This window comes from Curcuma longa, chromosome 17 (assembly GCF_044706935.1).
Source record: "Curcuma longa cultivar G26 ecotype Majalengka, Jawa Barat chromosome 17, ITB_CL_G26_1.1, whole genome shotgun sequence".
NCBI classification, from domain to species: domain Eukaryota; kingdom Viridiplantae; phylum Streptophyta; class Magnoliopsida; order Zingiberales; family Zingiberaceae; genus Curcuma; species Curcuma longa.
In genome coordinates, this window is record NC_133877.1 from 6,406,970 (window position 1) to 6,429,004 (window position 22,035).

General features: G+C 39.1%; 1 long non-coding RNA gene and 1 pseudogene across 2 annotated transcripts; one reads left to right on the plus strand and one right to left on the minus strand.

Moving 5' to 3' along the window:
* The first annotated feature begins 97 nt into the window (after nucleotides 1–97).
* On the plus strand, nucleotides 98–572 carry LOC141848490 (uncharacterized; annotated as a pseudogene).
* A 2,926-nt stretch (nucleotides 573–3,498) lies between these two features.
* LOC141848384 (uncharacterized) lies at nucleotides 3,499–5,298 on the minus strand. Of its 2 annotated transcripts, none has more exons than XR_012603519.1 (3): nucleotides 5,272–5,298; nucleotides 4,094–4,169; nucleotides 3,499–3,595 (listed from the first exon to the last, which is right to left on the minus strand). It is a non-coding gene; the product is annotated as an uncharacterized LOC141848384 (long non-coding RNA). The 2 variants fall into 2 exon arrangements; XR_012603520.1 differs by lacking the exon at nucleotides 5,272–5,298 and adding an exon at nucleotides 5,031–5,059.
* Between the last annotated feature and the right edge of the window lie 16,737 nt (nucleotides 5,299–22,035).

Below are 22,035 nucleotides of genomic sequence, written 5' to 3' on the forward strand. Positions count from 1 at the left end.
AATATTATTTAATGAACGATATTGAAAATTGGTTTAATATTGTAGAGAAAGAGCATCAAACGTGGCTGAGAGAAGTTCTTCACATTTGAGCAGTCCCATGGCAGAAAATAGCAAGACTATGAAGGAGCTTGCAGCTCCTGATGATGGTTATCAGTACTCCTGCATTGCCTATCCAGAGTTAGCTGATGATTTCGAGCTCAGATCGGGTCTCATTCATTTTCTACCTAAATTTCAAAGATTATCTGGAGAAGATCCAAACAGACACTTGCACGAGTTTCATATAGTGTGCTCCACCATGAAGCCACAAGGAATTTCTGAAGAAGATATTAAGTTGAGAGCTTTTCCATTTTCATTGACTAGAGTATCAAAGGATTGGCTCTACTATTTACCTACTGGACATATCACTAGCTGGATAGAAATGAAGAAGGCATTTTTGGAAAAAAAAAATTTTGGCATCCAGGACAGCAATCATAAGGAAAAATATCTGTGGTATTCAGCAAGTGGTGGGGGAGTCTCTTTATGATTACTGGGAGAGGTTCAAGAAATTATGCTCTAGCTGTCCTCAACACTAAATCAGTGAACAACTTCTTGTTCAATATTTTTATGAGGGTTTGTTTCCCATGGATAGGAGCATGATAGATGCTGCAGTTGGTGGAGCCTTAGTGAATAAAACTCCTGAGCAATCTAGAGAATTGATTTCTAATATGGCAGAAAATTCATAACAATTTGAGAGTAGAGCACTTTCTACTAGAGGGGTTAGTAAAGTTCAAATGGTTTCAAATGAATAAAAGGAGATAAAGAGTTCACTATTGGAATTAACATTATTGGTGAAGCAAATGTCTTTTAGTAACATGGGCAAGGAACAAAATTTTCCTATAGCTTCATCCACCAACCAAATCGTGAGAGTATGTGGAATTTGTTCAAGTCAAGAGCATAATTTGGATTTGTGCCCCTAATCTTCAACAAGATGAATCATTAGCCGCCTTGACTAGAGCTCAGTTCCAACCAAAGAATGATCCATTCTCATCCACATACAACCCGGGGTGGAAGATGTTGGGATCGGCTCAGTGCGTTGCACGTGTTCAAGAGTTTCAAAAACCATACACAGCGGAAGCAAAACAGATAATAATCTAAATTATTACAACACTCACAACGCACACATGCAAGATACAACAGAATTGTATAAATGCTGAGAAAAATAAAATTTTATAATAACAAATTTATTCTAGGTATACCTGACGTATGACGCTCAGCGGAAATGGCATGAACTGAATAGCTTTCTCAAAGTCTGTCTCTATTGTAGGATCGGGATATGCACTAGAGGGGGAGGGTGAATAGCGCGTGTCGCTTTTTCAAATTGTTAGTTAACTATCAAAGACTAAAGCAGCGGAATTAGAAATAAATGCAAGGGGATACGCAGGATTTACTTGATTCCTAACCCCCTAGGGTTAGTACGTCCAAGGCCTAATTCGGGAGGCACCCGTCCACCAGTGGTCTCCTTTCTGAACGTCGTTCAGAGGCGGAGCAACCCGTCTTACAGTCCAAACAATAATATAAATAAAAATGGAAGAACAGTAATTAAACACAAACACTTGTCGCCGATATGGAAGTCCGAGCGCCGCACACTCCTCCTGGATCTTCCCCGGTTGCAAGCGTCTGGTCTCGTTCGCGTTCGGTAGCGGCTCTTGTTGGAAAGGCAGACATATCAAATTGTGTAACAGCTGCTGGTCGAAGCCTCCTTATACTGGTCCTGAGTCGACTCAGATGCCCATTTGGGTCGACTCCAGCTGACGTAGCAGATCAACTTTTATCGCTTCCGCCCGTTATCCTATCTGAGTCGACTCCAGTTGACTTCTGAGTCGACTCCAGTTGATGTGGCGTCAACTGTGATAAGTCTTGACTTTGCGTCAGCCTGAGTCGAGTCAAAACCTTATCTGAGTCGACTCAACTCAAGTTTGACCTGAGTTGACTTCAGCTTGACTTTGAGTTGACTTTACTTGTCATCTAGACCAGCCCAGACTTCACCTGGTGCACTTGACTCTGCCAAGACTTCCGCCTGATCCTCCAAATCAGGACTTCCCTTTGCCTAGCCTACAACTAGGACTTTCCTTTGCCCAGCTTCACTCACCAGGACTTCCCTTGCCCGATCGTCCAGATCAGGACTTCCACTGCCTAGTCTAATCGACTAGGTCTTCTCACTCACTTCCACACATCCAAACATCAAGTCTTGTTTGGATCAACCCTTGGTCAAACTGACCGACTTAGGTGTATTGTCAAATATCGAAACTCTAGGCAAGATACTCTAGGTAAGATCTTAGTGCATCTTGCACCAACAATCTCCCCCTTTTTGATGTTTGACAATTTCTTAAGTTAATATAGGTCAGGGTTTAACTTTTTGGGAGAAATCTATATTATTAACTTAAGGTCCCTTCTCCTCCTTTTCATACATCAAAAAGATTTAATATTTTTAAGTCCATTATTTCTTGCACCAACAATAATGGTAATGCCTATGGTCACGCCTAAGTCTTGATAATTCTTGAAAGATCATAGTAGATTGTAAAAATTTATTTTTTTTATTGTAAAAACTTATTTTTTAGGGTGATTTTCAAGTAAGTTTTGAAATGTTTTTGCAAACATAAATTTTATAGTTTTTAAAGTTGAGTTTTGAAAGATTTGTTCAAAATAGTTTTTCAAAAGAATTTTCAAAATAAGTTTAATTTTCTGCACTACAACAAATTTGACATTTCCGCAGCGCTAAGGGCAATTAAGCTATCCGCAGCGCACATCGCGTGCTGCATAACTCCAAGCTGTTGAAAGTGCTGGATACATCCGTAGCGCGCGACCCGCGCGCTGCGGAAAGGTGCATCCGCAGCACGCGGCCTGCACGGCCCGCGCGCTGCGGAAAGGTGCATCCGCAGCACACGGCCCGCGCGCTGCGGAAAGGTCCATCCGCAGCACGCGGCCCGCGCGCTGCGGAAAGGTACAATTTTTCGCAGCACGCGCCCCGCGCGCTGCGGATAATTATATTTTTAAAATATAATAGGCCTATATACACAAATATATAATAGAAATACAAATAATTATAACCTGCTCAAAGCTATAACATTTAAAATCCAACATACAAATATTAGATAACATCACATTCACAATTATAAAATCATAGTTCAAATATATCAAAGATAATCGTCTACATCTAGTTAGACAAAACAATCCACGTTCATATTCATCTTTACTACAAACAGTATATCAATTCATCCAAATCAATCAGACAAAACTATAAACATCGATGCCCAAGCTACTGTGCTTCCTATTGCATCCTCAAAAAAAAAAGTATTTCTTCGTTTGGTCGAATTAGCTCCACCTTCTCCTCGAGACTCCTTGCCAAATACAAGGCTAATTGCATCATCGACAATGTTAGTTGTGTTTAAAGCTTCGGGTGGACAGTCTTCACATCTTCATTCAGTGGTGTCATAGTTTACCTTGCTCTTATCTGTATGATCAGCATCTGCATTTGTCTGATCACTTTGATGAGCAGGATTTTTTGTTACCTTATCTGTCTCTTCTTCTGAATCAAATGAAAAACCATCAAGTGTTCCTGCAAAATAATAGAGCTTCAAGTTAAAAGTTCAGTAGGATAAAAGAATGAATTATGATAAATGATAACTGCAATTGTAGCATATGTTGCAAATAGTTTCATCATCAAGCAGTATCAAATCCAACTATTTATTCTGAATTTTCTATATTATTATAACAAAGAGAGAGGATTGTAATGGAGATCTGAGATGGACAAAAAAACAGAACATTTATGCAGTCTCAAATAAAGCAGCATTAGATAAGAACCAACCGAAACAGTAAAGCTCGAAGGTAAACTAAAAGTAATTGGCCTATTACAACCTTCTAAATACCAAAGACAATCGGAAAGAATCAAATATGAGATAGCAAATAAACAGAAGAAAAAGAAAAAAAAAGTTGATATTAAGAAGCATCCACCCAACAGTTTGCAAACAGCATGTTTCTGGATACAGATTCTTCAACAATCATCCACAATAAACTAAAGTTTCAACATGATAGAAGATTCAATATATAACTTTACCTTCAACCATTGTCTCAGCTTCAAATACATTTGACTTTGGCTCCAACTGTATAAAATCATTCATGATTGCCTCTATCTGTCCATAAAGAGAATCGAGATGATCACTTTTGTATTACAGAACAATGGGACATATCCTCTAGAAAGTCATTTGACGAGTGCATTAAGAATAACTGGATTTCAGTGTCATCAGCTAGAATGCCCATACAAATAGTTGTATCTCTAGGGATGGCTACAAAAATCTAGAAAAACAGCTCTATTACTATTAAATGATAAAGATTCAGGGACAAAAATACAAGATGGTTGAGAAAAGATCGTGACCATTAAATTGAAAGAGTAGGGGCCAGATGATTTTATTTAGTTCTTTCTTTTCTCAAAATGGGTGTCATAAATTATAAATTAACACTTTTCTTGCATTCTGAATGATCATCACTGGAACATGTGAGAACTGATGGACCATGATATTTAAATTATCATGTCCAAAACAAATAAAACTGTTAAAAGAATAATTGAAAGTTACAGGTTTGATCCCTTGGTCAAATGTTTTACTTATGATGGTCAAGACATGGGATAAGTGAATATTTGTCACAAAAATATCCATAAACCACAAAAACTCTGAACGAATGTCAAAAACCATATGTTTGTCTAGCAATACTCACATAACACAACTTCCAAGGTAATATTGTTTAGATAAGATTTTAATTTTGGATGAAAAACTAGTTTTAGGATGGTAGCAACAAATGTAACAACATCATCAATAGATGGAAGCACTCTCACACACAATCACATTATTGTTATATGGGGCATGCCAACCTTGGTTTCAGCCCATTTTGGATGATACAAACATAGAACTTACAAAACCCAATTTGAGACAATTACAGTCAAATAAAACCTAAATTCTATGAATTCATTATATTCTTATTTTTCAAAGTCAACAAACCAAATGGTAGGGCAGAAAAGGATGAGTCCAGTCCAAAATGTCAGCATGGTTCAAACTTCAAACTGCATTAATTTGTGCCAACACTAGGAGATTAAAAGGGTGTGACCAATCCAGAACCATTGACAATACTGGAACTGATAACAAAATACATTGAGTTCATTCAACTTAAAACACAATATAGAACCTTCTAATATTTGTTTGCAATGGATAGAGCATATTGAGGAACACATTGATTACAAACCTTTGCTTCTGACTGTCCTATGCTGACCTAAAAAAATGGAAACAAGTAAATTAGTCAGATAATTCTTTCAAAAGCATTTTTGTTTTTAATCTTCATAACATCAACCGAAAAACCTCCACTGCACTAAACTTCCACTGCAAAGAGATAGGCTATTCCTTAACCCACCGAAAAACCTCTCTTTCGCTGTAATAATAATCTTGCCTAATCATCAGTTGATTCGGTATTATTATCACTTAGCTTCATAACATCAACTAGCTTCATAACATTCACTGTACTATTAGATTCGGACAACCAAAATTTTCAACTAGCTGTTGTTAATAGAGAAAAGTACCTCTGCTTGCCGCTGCAAAGGGCGCTGCGGATTGATGGCCAGGCGGGCGGCCGGGCAGGGAGCTATGGAGGAGACCTCGGCGGCTGGGCGAGCACGGGAGGAGCGGCGGCTGGCTGGGCGAGCTCTGGAGGATACCTCGGCGGCTGGGCGAGCACGGGAGGAGACCTCGGCGGCTGGCTGGGCGAGCTCTGGAGGATACCTCGGCGGTTGGGCGGCGAGCGAGCTGGGCGGCGAGAGAGTTGGGCGGCGAGAGAGTTGGGCGCCGAGCGAGTTGGTCGGGAGATCTAGGGCGCCGGTGGCGGGAAGCGGGAGGCAGGAGGCGGGAGGCGAAGAACGGGCGGAGGCGGGAGGCGAAGAACGGGGTTGCGAGTCGCGAAAAGGAAACTGAATCGCGGTCGGGATTAGGGTACGCGGTCGGGATTCGCGAAGAGGAATAGCGCGAGGAACGAACAGTGCAGCGGAAACCTAAATCGTGAATCGCGAAAAGGCGAAAGGTAAGGGCGGGAGGCAGCAAAAAAAATTATATTTTTTAAATATATTTTTAACAGCGTAGTCTCGATTTGCGCTGTTAATATTATTTTTTTTAACTCTCTTTTAACAGCGCAGAATTTTTGAACGCTGTAAAAACTACTATTCATAGCGCACAATTATACGCGCGCTGTTAATCTTAAAATATAATATATTATGTGCAGCACACTTAATTATGTGCGCTGTAAAAAGTATTATTAACAGCACACTATAAATGTGTGCCGTTAATGACGTGCTGCGGAAAGTCCAGTTTGTTGTAGTGTCAAGCCCATCAATAATAACTCATTCCACTAGAGAGTTATTATTGTACTACCGCACCAATCTCATATTATAGTATGAGCTCCTTCTTACTATAAGTACATTAATCTCCCTGTGTTTAAGATATCGTATGTCCGTTAATTAAATGAGTTACTGACAACTCGAATTTAATCAACTTCTGATTCCGAGAGTAGTACCACTCATCCTTTGTTATCATGCGGATTTAAGTCCACCTGCAGGGTTTACATGATAATCCTTTATGAGCTCCTCAAGGGGACATTATCAGCCTAGATTATAGGACACAGTTTCCTTCTATAATCGACAACACACTATCTACATAATACTACTTCCTAACTCATCGGGCCTTTTGATCTATCGCTCTAAATCTCACCCTTTGATGAATCAAAGAAGTATATACTAAGTACATGTGCTTGTTATTATATAGGTATTAAGAGCATGTACATTCATAGTAACAGAGGTTTAGTTTGATTATATAGTCAGTATAAATCGAACAATCCTAAGATGGTCCTGCTCAATACATACTGAGTGTACCAGTGTAATTCTATAGTCAAGATAGACTAAGACAAAATTACACTACAACCAGTCCAATGGTTTGTTCATTCCATCTTGGTTGTGAATACTGTTTATAATATATAAGGAGCTGATAACATGGTCTTCTGTGTGTGACTCCGCACACCATATTTATCTACAATATAGATTAAATGGACACTTGCATAAAAACTAAATGCAAACATTGATCAAAAGTAATTCTTATTTTAGAATGTTTATTTACATCGATAGCTAGGATTCTTGTATACATCCCAACAAAATCAACACCCTAAAAGTAGTTAGAACAAAAGAAATAAATAATAAAGAATAAATGAATGAAATAAATAATTAAATGCATAAATGAATAAATGAAACCAATCAATGAATAAACAAATAAAATGAATAAACAAATAAGAACGCCTATATACAGTCTAAAATAAATAAACATCATATGAGTCTCCGGCAACTGCGCCAAAATTTTGATGTGGTGTGTTTGTATGTGATTTATTTATTTATTTTTATTCCCTTATTTATTTATCACTTACACCCATCAAATTTATTTATTTATTTATTTCCAAACCCCTATTTATCGCTACAGTAGTATAGAGAGGTCCAGGTCGTCTCTCTCGGACTCAATGATGGAAGATATCCTAGACAATTGGTGCAGGGTTCCATTTACTATTACATGATTAGTCAAACAACAATCTCATTTATAACAATATACAACATACTACACAAACAACACTCAATCCTACAAATTACCAACATAATCACATACACTCTATTAATCATATACAACTAAAAACATGAAAACAATATAATACATTTATCGACAATTGATACAAGCTAAAGAACTATACAATAATATCCAACAACAACACATATTCATACTATACATCCTATACATTCAATTTACAAGTTATCCCACCACATATTTACACATGTTCACAACATATTACTCTTCTACAACACAACCCGAATCTACAACACAACACGACATCATGTTATACACTTCACATGCTATGCAAACAACACCACATCTATACAACGGTCTTCCAAACAACTTGAACATGTTCAAAACATCCACATCTCAACATACCATAACTCAATCCAACATACAGAATGCATTTTAATTTCATTGATAGTATAAACTCAAGATCCAAATTGTAATTCATCCATAACCGGATCCCAAACAATTTAACCAACTTAGAATATGAAAAATGAAACATCACAGCATACCATTAACCTCCCAACACATACAATCCATGTCATACTTTATGCAATTCTACTCATCTATCACAACAATCTCAAACAATGAAAAAAAAACTAAGCATCACATTACCATTGATCACAAATTCACAGTTCGATCATAAACAATCAAGTATCATCACCAACTAACACTTCACCACATTTCATGCATGAATTAAAACCGAATAGCTATTAAATTTTCAACTCATTCATTTATCCAAACAAGAACCGAACAAATACTGAAATGGGGGGGGGGGATTTTGATTGTAACAACTAACAACAAAATATGAAAATAAATGAAAATAAACTAGGGTTAAAGGGTTAGTTTTTCCTTCCCTGGCGGTTCGAAACAGAGGAATAGAGGAAAACGGTGGAGGAAAGTAGACGGATAGATGGAAGGGAATTGGTGGCTCCGATCAGCTCCCAAACCAGCAGCTAACACCAGTTCAGAACCAATCACACCAACATGGATGGAAGAACACCGCCGGACTTGGCCCTTTCTGGCGAGCTCAAATCGAGGAAGATAGCGAAATACACCACTGCTCAGCCTTGCAAAACCACAGACAAGTCAGAAAGCCAAACAAAGACTTACCTCGCTTCTTCGGTGGAGAAGATGATCGAAGTTCGGACGGCGTCCCGTGCCTTACTCCAGTGGATGCGAAGGATCAACGAGGTTGCCGGAGCAAATCGCTCACGACCTCTCCCGTGAAGTACTGCCGGTCTTCAACAAATGGAGCAAACCACTCACAGCCGCCAAAGAACCGGAGGGATAAAGAGAAACCGCGCTGGAGCAAATCGCTCACGGCCGCTCCCCTGTGTTGTCATCGGTGCTCGTGGATCTCTGTGGACGCCGGTCGCAGCTAGAGGGTTGATCGGAGGGGGAATGGTGGTGATGTCGCGCGTGACGGCTCGGAATCGCGGCGGCGAAGATGGTGAACAGTGGGGAAAATCGTGGATGAGAAAGAATGCGCCGAGCCTGGTTTCTTCGTGAGTCGTCCACTGCTTTTAACCTAAGGCGCTGAACCGGCGGAATGCAAGTGAACCGAAGCTTGCTTTTGAACCGGTCGATTTTGAAATTGAATCGCAGATTGGAATTGGACCGGGTTTAAGCAAAGTTGGCCGGGCTTTGAGCTGAAATTGGACTTTGCACAGTGGGCTGGCTGGATTGGGCTTTTGGGTTAGGCTTGATTTGAGTGGTATTGAGCTGATTTGGGCTGATTAAATTGAAATAGACCCGAATTTGAACCAATTAGCTTGAGTCAGCCTGAACCTAACAGAATTGATTTTTTCTCAATTTGACCATGTTTGTGAGCTGCCTGACTTGATTCTTTTAGCCCAATCTCGATTAACTGCAATTAGCTTCATCCTAATTCCTGAAAAATCAAATCCAACAAATTATTATCCATGAATTCCTCAAAATAATGAAAGAATACAATGAAGCCATAAAATTCATCAAAATAAATAAATAGCCCAAAATCCTTATTTATGATATGAAATGCAATCCAAATCGGTCCAATCTAATCCTAATCTACCTGCAGAAAATGTCACTCATCAGCCACCGGAGCGTGCTAGAGCCGCTAACGCCTCATTCTGGAGCTAGATTCGATGATCTGTTCATCCGTCCGGACACTCCATCACATCCACGCCTCACCTTCGCAGAGATTGCAGTCCGGAGAAGAAGAAGCTCATCGATAAGTCCTATTTCTTGTTTTCTTCTTAGATTCTTGGAATAGGATGTTCTTTTTACTTTCTTCTCTGTATTGTAACCTCCCTGCTATGGAGTAGTCCTCCAGATTCTAGGATGTAGGAGGAATCAGGATTATTGGATGATTGTAACTTGGATATGTTAATCTACCATGTTCTATGATATGATTGTGTAATTGCTTTGTGGATTTGTGCCTTATACTTGTTTGATGATATGCTTGTGAATGATATGAATCTATAAGGGTAGAGATTATTTGTGATTTGAGGCAAAGACAAATTTCAAAACAAATTGCATAAACAAAGTTCAAAGCAAAATTCAAAGTAAATTTTAAAGCAAATAAACAAATTTCAAAGTAAAATGGCAAGCTATTTACACTATAAACAATTATTGCTTTTCCCCCAGACTTGAATTTTTCTACCTCCTTCCATAATCTGGAGGAGGAGGCGGATACCTAGGAGGAAATCTAGGAAGTTGAGATAGGTTGCCTAGACCCTCATGATACTGATATAAAGAGGCAACCTGCTGACGCGTCAAATCCATGGACCTCCTAAATTCCTCCTCTCTATTCCACTCCCTATATTGTTGTCCCATGAAACTGTTCACCGAAGAGTAGAACTCATCCGCCCTGGTAAAATGGTCCCGTACTTCCCTAAACTGCTCCCGAGTCATAGCACCATACTCATCCAACTGACGTTGGTAAGCAGAGTGCTCTTCATGGAGTGTATCTAGAGAAGTACGAAAATCAGAAAAATCATAAGCTGAGCCTGTCTCACCATATGCATAAGAATGTCTAGCAGGCTCAGTCCCAGGGTAGGAAGGTTCATGATAAGAGGGTTCATGGTGATACGAAGTTTCTTGGGCTTGTTCCAAGTCTGGTTCATGTAAGGAGGGGGTGACTAGGTACTGGAGTGCGTAAAATCCAATTCTCGGCCTTTCTAATAGTAGTCCTTGGGTGAGGTAATGGAAATGGAAATCCATCATGTATGTTAAAACCATACCCCCCCTCGGACCTGCATATCATTTTCATCGCCAAACATGTGTCGATATCTATCTTGGTGTTGCCTAAAATGGGTTCTAAATGATCAAACTCGCAACCCAAGGATGAGGCGATGACTGTGATAAGGCCGCCAATCACTATCACTCCAGTTGAGGACTTAGCAATTTTAACCAAGTTTTGGAGAAAATGGAACCCTGAATCAAATTCAACCTGATGTAGCATTGCCCAGATGCAATATAGTTCCAGTTTCCTCACCACGCCGTCACTCTCAGCTCGACCAAATATGGTCTTGGTCATGACGCGGTGAAGATACCTAAAGACTGGGTTTTGCAACAACGAGGCTTTAGTCTTTGAGGGGTCATAGGGTTCTTCAGACAAGGTGATCTGTTTCCAAAACTGGGTACTGCTAAACCTCCTATCAAAATCCCTAGTCACTCCGGTAGGCATCCTAAAACAATTATTGAAGTCTTCTAGGGTCCACGTATACTCCACGTTAAACATTCTAAAAGTGATATTTCCCTCTTCCTTTTCATCATTTGTATAGTGGACCTCTAGGGAACTAAGGAATTCTAAAGTTATTTTTGGGTATGTTGGAAATTTATAGTTCATGAAGTCAATCCACCCAATGTTATCCAACATCCATTCTATATCATCCTTAATTCCTAAAGTCTCCATAGTATAACTATCAGCATAACGAGAGCAAATAATTTTGCGGGAAACTAAACAGTTATACCTGGCTCGTTGGTCGTTGTTCCGGAATATGATGCCATATGGGTTGTCGGAAACTTCCTCGGTAGCCTTTCTTTTCCCTTTTTCAGTGGTTTTGCTCTTCCTTTGGCTGGAGCCTTCTCTTGTGCTGGTTCTTTTCCTTTCCTCCTTCCCGGCTCATCTCCTTCGCCGGATCCTCCAGATCTGTGAAATTTCTTTAGGATATTGCTCATAATGTCAAATTTAGGGAAGAAAGGGTGATTGAAGCAAATCTGGGAGTTTTTGTGGTAGATCTGAGGTTGGAGAGGGTGGAGAAGAGAAGGAAGAGTGAAAGAAGTGGAGAGATAGGGTTGGAAGGAGTTTGGAAGGTGAAAGAGGTGAAGAAAAGGAAGAGGCGGCTGCTTTTTTGGGGGCGCACGGCCGTGTGCTAGGGCAGACACGGCCGTGTGCCCTTTATATACCATGATTGAATCGAGCCAAGATTGACCCAATTGATCGATCCAACTTCATGAATCAAGACTCAAGTTCGATTAGGATGGAACTCATGCGAACTGGAGCCAATTTGGAGCTAAATTGAGTGAATTTGGTGGAAATGGGCTAACTCGGACTCAAGTCAGGCTAACCGAACCCACTGCTACAGTACCCTAGCTGTAAAGAGAAAGCTACAGTGCTGAAAATCCCAGTTACTGTAGCACGGGTACTGTAGCAGCGCCGTCTTCACTGATTTTCTTCGTTTTTCTTAGTTTTTTTCATCGGGAGCTTAGATTTCTTCATCCAAAATCAATGCCCGGATTCCAGAGAGTAACCACGATGCTTGTTTGGCAACAATTGACGGTGATTTCGTCCGGTAAGGGTCTCGCCGGAGGGGACCGTTCCGCTGTTGTTTTCAGCCTGAATCTTCGGATTCACTTAACTGGAGCAATCAAGATTCTAAGGAGGGGTTCTCCAAGGGTTCTTGAAGGCTTCTGAGCAGCAAATTGCAAGAAATTTGAAGGATTGAGCTGGATTCTCATTTATTCGGATTCGGCTCTGTTTGGAGAGAGTTTTGAGGGTTTCGGACAATCTTCTAATTAGAGCGCATTCGGATCAGTTCAAGCTTGGTTCGTGAGAATCTAATCTGGGATTTCCAATCGTAGATTGGTTCTTGTGTGACGGCAAGAAGGAATTGGTTGAGGGAAGAATCCGAGCTACCGTTTATCCCTATTTTTACCTTATTTCTGATATTGTTTCTGCAATTCCATTTTCTGAAACTTTTGTAATACAATTGCTTAGCAACTTTCTGAATTCGGTTATTAGGTTAATGCTTAGCTTTTGTTTGGATTCTGATTTGTTTTAGATTTTGATTAGCTTAGTTTAACCTTTCAAATCCAATCTCCATTGTTATTAAAACTCTGATTTATGAGGTTACTGTTCTGTGCCAAATGGTTTTCGATTTCTTAGAGGTTAGATAGCTTAGGTTAAACATTTGATCACTTGTGTTAGTTAATTGTGGCTGATAAATTAGATTGAATCTTGTTTTGCAAACTAAATTGATTTCTTTCGAATTAAATTTCCTACCCTAGATAGCGGTTAAGGTGTAGTTTAGGTTTTTAAAGCAATTGCTTTTACCTTGTATTTTTGGATTAGAAGATAACTAGATTTTCATTGCATTTCATTTATTTATTAATTTTGAATTACATTTCATTGCAAAACCCCAAAACACCCATTTATATGTGAAAACCCCAAAAAGAACGACACGCAAGCTTAATTCACGCAATTGTCTACTAGTCCTTGGAAAAATACGACTCGAGGCCCCTATACTTCGTTTGTTTGAATTAATTATGGGTTTTCGATATTTAAATTCTAATTTGCAACCCTACTCGTGACACATTGCAAATCTAGGGTTGTCAAATTGGGGGTACGACCTTAGTTTATTTTATTGGCTTGAGCGGGATGCTCAAGGGTAAGTGTGGGGGAATTTGATAAGTTAGGATTTTATGCATTTTTAATCGATTCATTTTAGGTTTTTGCATGAAAATAAATTATGAAATGAATCGATTTAATCTTAATTGTCCTATATTGCATAATTTGAAGCTTGATTTTAATTTTCATGATTTAATGGTAATTTTTGCATTAATTTGGTTTTAATTGATTTTAGGGCTCAAATCGAATCAAACTCGAGCTTAATTGCGATCAAATCAAGCCAAATCAAGCCAATTTACCCAAATTGATCAAGCCAACATGGAGGACATGACCTAGATCAAGCCCGATCAAGATCCCTCAAATTTTTGGAAGCCCTAAGCTGCCCTAAAGCCCTAGATCAGTCCTGACCATCAGATCAAGATCGGACGGCTGAGATTAATGAGTTAATCGGCCATATAAAACCCAAGCTTTAATCGATGAATAGTGGCTTCGCCACTGTTCATCGTCCCGACGCAGCTCCTCTGCTCGGCGACGTAGCAGCACAGGGCACCCCATCCTCCCAAACTTCTTCCGTTGGCATCCTTGATCCTTGAAGAGTCCAACGCCGGCTGATTGGGTATTTTCCGGCGGTTGGAAGGGCGTGACGGAGAGGGTTTCTCCGGCGATTCCAACCCTCTATTTCTGATTTTTCCGGTGGCTTGCTGCACAGTACGAGGCCGTGATTCATGGAGGGGTTCTCCTAGGATCGTGGAGCTCCCTTGAATCGTCAGCAAACCAATCGGAGCAAGAAGAAAGGAGGAATTCCGATTTGCAGCTTCAAACAACCCCTGCAACGCTCTGTTCATGTCCGTGGAGGGTTTCTTCGGGCTTTTCAGACGTTGAGCAGCGAGTAAATGCTCAAGAGACCACGGGAAGACTCCAATTGGATCAGTGAAGCTGGTTTGACACCCAGCTGAGGAGACACAATCGAAGAAGGGAGAAGAGGATGATTTTACTAGTTTCTGAACTTTACTGTTTCTGCATTTCCTTGTTCCTTGTTTAACTTCAATTCTGATTTCGTGACTCAAATTAAACCTTGTGAATTTGGTTGTTTGGTTAATGCTTTAGTTGTTTGGTTTCTGATTTGCTTTAGAGTTCATTTAGCTACGTCTTAAACTCTCTGGCAATCTGAAATTTCAGCTTTGAAACTCTGAAATTACACTGTTCCGTATTAGAAGCATGTATCAGGTTCTAGGGTTGATCAGCTCAAATGTTTAGTTTTGTTAGCTGCACATAGTGCTAATTTTAGTCATTTGCCAATTTCACTGATACGTGCCAATTCCACTGTTCCGTGCCAAATCTTCCTTGGCGTATCTTGGAGTATTAGAAGCCAGAAGCCAATTAGCTAGGTCTAAGTAATTTGATTGCAATTTAGAACGAGTTAACTAGTTTAAATTACTTTTAGTTGTTTGGTTTCTTGATTGCATCTATGAAATCCTTTTTGATTGCATCATTGAGCTATTTAATTAGTTTAGTTTGCATTAGGGTTTAGCTTTCTTTATGATTTCATCTTTAAACTAGTGAATTGCATTTTTTTAGTTACTTGTTAATTTTGAATTGCTTTTCGCTCCAAAACACCAAAACCCCATTTTTATTCGGGAAACCCAAAAAGAAACGACACGAAAGCTCAACTTAAGCAATTTTCTACTTGCCCTTGGAAAAATACGACTCGAGGCCCTTAAACTACATTTGTTTGTATTCCTCGTGGGTTTTCGATAAATTTATAAATTCTAATTTGCAACCCTACTCGTGACACATAACAATCTAGGGCTCTGTCAATCTCTTCAATATGGTGTCAACAAACTGCCTAATCCAACAATGTGGCTTCAGCAATCCCGTTAGAAGCTTCAATTTGGTCGTTCGTGTCGTTTTCTCGCGTGCCCAAACCCAGAAAAGCCGAAGAAACCCTCTTCTAGCGCAAACAGAGTTCGGCAGGAACTTGTTTTCAGCTGGCAAAACTGGAAGTCTCTCCTCCTCCTTGCGCCGATGAGCTTGCTGAAGCCTTGGAAGTGTTTCGCGGTCTTCAGAGAACCCCTTCGTCAACGCGCGGCTTGGATTGCTCAGCACCTCTCCAGAAACGCCAAGAACAGAGGAATCTGCACCGGTGAAATCCTCTCCGGCGTAGAGCTTACGGTCGCCGATTCACGCCCAATGGACCAGATTCAGATTCCTCGAGGATCGAAGATTACAATGGAGCTGGAGTTTTCGGATGGGGCTTTGCCTACGCGTACGCTGCTCGACAGAGGAGTCGCGCGCGAGAAGATGAACACTGGCGTAGCAACTGTTCATTCCTTTAATCTGGGTTTTTATACTCTATTTTATTGAAGAATCTGGGCCGTTGATTTCTTGATCCGATGATGGAGCTTGATCTGGGGTTTTAGGGTGGCCTAGGGTTTGTGAAAAATTCATGGATCTCGATCAGGCTTGAGCTAGGTCATGTCCTCCATGTGGGCTTGATCAATTTGGGCAAATTAACTCGATTCAATCGCGTTTGAGCTCGAGCTTGGTCCGATTGTAACGACCCGGCCCCTCGGCCCCTTGGGCGGCCCAACTGGCGGCCCAACCGGCGGCCCCTTGGCGGTCCCTTGGGCAGCCCAACTGGCGGCCCAACTGGCGACCTCTTATGTCGTCAACCGACGACCCTTGGCGTGTCGTTACTCACTAGGTCTTTCCACCCCTGGCCAGTGGATTTTTGCCTTCCCCAGGATTCGAACTCTAGACCTCCAGGTTAAGTACTAGAGTTTATGAATCCTGATAGCCAAGTGAGCAGCTTCTTACTTGGCTACCAGGATTCATAAACTCTAGTACTTAACCTGGAGGTCTAGAGTTCGAATCCTGGGGAAGGGAAAAATCCACTGGCCAGGGGTGGAAAGACCTAGTGAGTAACGGCACGGCCAAGGGTCGTCGGTTGACGACATAAGGGGTCGCCTATTGGGCCGCCAGTTAGGCTGCCGGAGGGACCACCAAGGGGCCGCCAGTTTGGGCCGCCAGTTGGGCCGCCCAAGGGGCCGAGGGGCCGGGTCGTTACAATAAAAAGGCGCCTTTTTATTGTAACGACCCGGCCCCTCGGCCCCTTGCCCAACTGGCGGCCCAACCGGCGGCCCCTTGGCGGTCCCTTGGGCGGCCCAATTAGCGGCCCAACTGGCAACCCCACGTCGTCAACCGATGACCCTTGGCCGTGCCATTACTCACTAGGTCTTTCCACCCCTGGCCAGTGGACCAGTGAACTCTAGACATCCAGGTTAAGTTGGCTGATCAGGACTGGCTACCAGGATTCATAAACTCTAGTACTTACCCTGGAGGTCTAGAGTTCGAATCCTGGGGAAGGTAAAAATCCACTAGCCAGGGGTGGAAAGACCTAGTGAGTAACGGCATGGCCAAGGGTCGTCGGTTGACGACATAAGGGGTCGCAGTTGGTCTGCCCAAGGGGCCGCCAAGGGGTCCTCCAGTCGGGCCGCCCAAGGGGCCGAGGGGCCGGGTCATTACAATAAAAATGCGCCTTTTTATTGTAACGACCCGGCCCCTCGGCCCCTTGGGCGGCCCAACTGGCGGCCCAACCGGCGGCCCCTTGGCGGTCCCTTGGGCGGCCCAATAGGCGACCCCTTATGTTCGTCAACCGACGACCCTCGGCCGTGCCGTTACTCACTAGGTCTTTCCACCCCTGGCCAGTGGATTTTTCGCCTTCCCCAGGATATCGAACTTAGACCTCCAGGTTAAGTACTAGAGTTTATGAATCCTGGTAGCCAAGTGAGAAGCTATCCATACTACAAAATATGGAATAGATGCTATATAAAAGTAAAAGGTGACCCACACATCCTACACAATACTAACGAGAAAACTCGTCAATACGCAAAACACGAAATCATAGAAATGGTGACACAAGTCCAATAAAGTCCAGTACAATGGAAATGAAATCATAAAGTCTGATACGACAGAAAATGACCAACGATACAGATATATCATCACAAGCCACAAATACATCCACACACACAAAGTGTCGTAGTCGTGAGATGGCGTAGCTGGCAAAGAAGGGCGGTCGTTACGACCCCTTTGTAGCAGCGACAATTCTATAGCTGCTACACCGTCAAGTCTGTGTTATAACAACTGCAGTTGAATAGTTGTTACAACAAATGTGTGTCTAATAATATGAAAGTGTATTACTTAAAATTTTATAAAACTGTATAAATAATATTCTTTGAAACTGAAAATAATACTCATGTGAAACACCAATAATAATATTTGACTAAAAGTTGATACAACCATTAGATACATATCATAACAAAAACAACAAACTATTTTTTTTACAAACATACATTTTGAATCTTGTCATTGATCTTTTAGAGATCAATGAATAAGATCATTAGATACATTAAAGGTTATCTGCCCAATTTTTATCTATCATAATTTTATGTCCAACCCTAAATCTATAAGCTTTCATTTTATATTGTTTGAATTCAATTGATCCATAAAACATCAAACTCTTAGAATAGCACATTAAAAAAAACACAATCTAACCTGCAAGATACCGATTTTTAATTGCTATCAGGAATATGAAACATAAATAAATCCTTACGATTTAACTTGTGTTGGGTCATTTACTTGAATCTCATTAAACTCTTTTGACATAACAGATGCTAACCCTGAATGTCAGTTGCCAAAGTATAACAAGTACATACTCTTAAAAAATAGCATCTACATATAAAAGACATTAGTAATTAATACATATCAAAAAAATAATATAGAACTAAATTCTTATAATTTTATGAAACATAGAAGTGTAATTTTCTATAGTGCCAAGGGAGTTATAATGAATAAATTGACCTTTCTAGAGGTTTATGACCAATAGATAATAGTGATCATCTTAATTATTAAAAGGATAGAAGATATATCTAATAGTCTTATCTTTGTCAATTTCATAGTTTGTTGAAATGTTTGGGCATGCATCATTGAAAACATGCCCTCTGCAAAGAAAAATAATTATAAGTGGAATATGTGCAAGAACAATTAACATTAGTTTAGTTATTCAAATACATTAATTTATAAGTGGAGTATGGTGTGTTAGAGATTTTGACTTCATTTGCTATAATTAAAAAATATACATTTATGCAATCGTCATGGGTGTATTGAATCCAATAAAATTTTGTCAAGAAAGATTTCATATCTAATGAAGCAGCATAACCCTACATAAACAAAAATAATGTGATAAATTATAAAAGAAAAAAGAAAAATATTATTATTATTATTATTATAGAATAATATTCACAACTATTAAATTATATGTGATATAACAACTTCTAAACATGTAGGTAGTTCTAGTAGGTTTTCACTATTAATAGTAAAATCTAACATTCAAATATATTATTCTCGATACAACAATTAAGTCATGAAAATAATATTATCATTATTTTAACAATACACTTTTAGATACATAAATAAATTACTCATCATTGTCTTATGCAATTACACCTTCAACTAACTCACTTTAATTGATTGAGTTTCAATAATGCATTTGCTATCACAAACATCTTTATTCTTCTTAAAGCACTTGCTGAACACATACATAGACATAAAATCAATGCAACATCTTTTCTTATAAATCTAATCTTCTGATTTGAAAGATGAAAAACTTAGCTTGATAGTCCCAATTGTCAAATAGATTTTGTATAAGCCCACTAATATTTGCATTATTCGGCATGTCTAAGACCCAAGCAAATGAGCTTCTACTTAGCAACTCCATTTGTTGGTCATTTAGTTGTATTGATGATACAAAGGACTTAAACTCGAGGACGTTACTTTTCTATTGTATTTTCTTATGATATGCATGAAAGATAGAGCTTTTATGGGAGGTTGAAGCACTAGCCATCATTTAATTTGTAAAATAAATACATAATAACTTTGTAATACATTACAATGTTAGCTTTGAATAATAAAATGATATATCAGCTAGTTCTGTTGAGGATAGTATGTTGTAATAACTATGAAATTGTAGCTGTTATAACGTTCTATTCAGAATATTGTAGTAGCTACGATTTCGTATCTACTATAATGTGCTTAGATCAGAATATTATAGTAGTTACAATTTCGTAGCTGCTACAACATGCTTATACCTCAAACTTGTAGGATTGAATTCAACATTAGAAGAGGTGGTGAATAACATTTCAAATTTTACAAGCTAATTAGTGTAAACTTAAACTAAAAACCTAAAGTACACAGAATAGCACAGTGAAATAAAAGTATATAAAGTAGCATAAAGTTAATCAAGCAAGCTATGAACAATAATTTTATAAGTACGACAATTTAAGCATGTAAGACTTGGTTAGAACTGATCGGGTAAAGCATGCAAAGATTGAGTACGAACTGAGCAAAAATAGACACAACACAATAAAAAAAATTATTAATTCTTATTTCCAATCTCTGCTTTCTAGAAAGCCTCTAGAGGTGGAGAAATCTTATAGAAAAAGAATCTAAAAATAATGTAGCACAAAATATCAAAATAATTGTACGATAATAGAAAAAAAAAGGATTACAAGCTTAGTGTTGTCGATGGAAGTTGAGCAAGAGTCGCAGTATGTCATCATAGTGGAACGAGGAGCACAACATGAGTAGAGTAACAAGATGAAGATGATTGATGTCGAAGGTACTACCTTGGACTCCTTTTTATAAAGCTCTAGTCGACGCTGACATGACACATATCCAATTTATTAGAGTCTCTTTGAATGGTTAGGCGTTGCTGACTTGGCTACGCATTCTATCCGATAGATAACATTGTTCATGATCTCTGGTCAACTGGACGTCCTTTGGTCACTTGGACCTTAGTCAAATCCTATCTTGACCATCTCATCCGGATCGTTGGATCTCGTCACTACTGATCGCCTAAAGTCATCTCTGATCGCCTGGAAGTTGCAGTCATCAGCTTCTTGCTCCAGTCGCCAGGTTTCTCCCGACTATATCAGTTAGGAGTTATCCCCAGCCAATCACTCGAACACCCTTTCAATTGTCTGGAACGGTTAAAACTTGCTACTTACAATTGATACACGTAATGAGTATGATTCAAAATTTGTGAGTTACTTACACTTACCTTAGCTAAATGTTCAACTTTCAGCTAACCCATCTAGTGTGAGTTGTCAAAAATCATCTCCCCACTGACTTTACTCGGACTTGCTTCACTTAGTTCCCAACTAGGATTTTCTTGCTTAGTTTCTAACCAAGACTCACACCACCTATCCTAGTAAGGACTTCCATTATCTGTTTTCCAACCAGGACTTGCATCACCTAGCTTCTGCCTGATTTCCAATTAGGACTTCATTTGCCTAGTTCCACTAGGACTTAGCTAATACTTGGTTCCCAACCAAAACTTTACAGCATGTCAAGTTACCTATACCTGCACATTTAACATAAACTTGTTAGATCTCACCAAATCTAACTTTAACCTTAGTTATACATCAAAATTTTAGGTTTAATGTGGTACTTCCAATATCAACAATCTCTTTTTTTTTTATTGTATAAAAACTAAGCTAAAGTTAGTTCCACAATAATAATAAAAAGAGATGATATTCAAAGTATGATAAGAAATGAGCATAAATGCAATCGTACATGAATATTTTTAAGTTTTCCCCGTTAATCAAAACTCCCCCTAAATGTGAAACATATAAATTTTGGAAAATTTTAATTTGGAAATAAACTAAACTTAAACTTAACTCTTATTTTCACTCCCCCTTTTTTATACATCAAAATGAGTTTAAATAGGAAAGAGAAAAAACTTTGAACATTTTAGCTAAGTTTAATCAAGTCAAAGCGTATTAATCAAGTTTATCATAAGCTAGACTATCAAGTTAAAAAGTAAGCATAATAAGTCAAATATAAGTCAAATGTAAGTAACAAAATTAATTAAGTATATTTATCTAAGTCACATGAGTTAAACTAGAAGTCAAATAATAATAGCAAAAGTCAAAAGTTACTATAAATCAACACTGATAGAATAGGACAACTTCAAGTTATAAAAGCCAAAATAAGCCAATAACTACAAGTTTATAAAAAGTAGTTAAGCTAAGATAATTAGTTTATCTGCACAATTAAAGTCTTCTTCTATGTGTACTGAACTCGACTTCTACTAAAGGTTTTGTAAAATGTTCGCTATGTTAGATTTGTATTCAACATATTTAAGTTCAATGTCACATTTGCTATGTGCTCTCCAACAAAGTGATGTCTAACTTCTGTATGTTTGGTCCTAAAATGATGTACAAGATTCTTGGTTAGATTAATAGAGCTAATATTATCAATTAAGACTTGAACTTCTTTATAGTTAAGTCCATAATCCTTTAATATGTTCATCATTTATAACAATTGAGCTACACTCCCCACCCATAGCAACATATTCAACTTCGATGGTGGATAATTATGAGCTACATAATATTGTTTTCTACTACTCTAACTAATTAAGGATTGTCCTAAGAATTGACAACTACTACTAGTGTATACATCAAAATGAGTTTAAATAGG